This window comes from Nannochloropsis gaditana, assembly GCF_000240725.1.
Source record: "Nannochloropsis gaditana CCMP526 unplaced genomic scaffold scaffold360, whole genome shotgun sequence".
Taxonomy (NCBI): domain Eukaryota; class Eustigmatophyceae; order Eustigmatales; family Monodopsidaceae; genus Microchloropsis; species Microchloropsis gaditana.
Window position 1 is genome coordinate 1,848 of NW_005803593.1, and position 327 is coordinate 2,174.

Below are 327 nucleotides of genomic sequence, written 5' to 3' on the forward strand. Positions count from 1 at the left end.
TTATTCTGCCTCGGATCATTGCTGGGCTCGGGGGTTTTCGGCGTCGTCGGTGGGCCGACCGCGGCCGGATCCTCCCCCCTGGCCAATGCCTCCCGCCGTCGCTTCATCTCCTCCGGCGTCAACCGCACCGTCGTGGACACCACTTCCCCGTCCTTCACCTCCCTGAGGACCGTCAAGCCCCCCTCCTCCTTCAACACCTCCACCGTCGAACCCTTCTCCGTCCGGCCCAAGCGCTCATCCTGGCTCACCCCCACGGCGGGAAGCCCCCCGCATTTACGTTTTTCCACCCCCGCCGAAGACGACGACTCGTCGTCCACGTCCTCCACC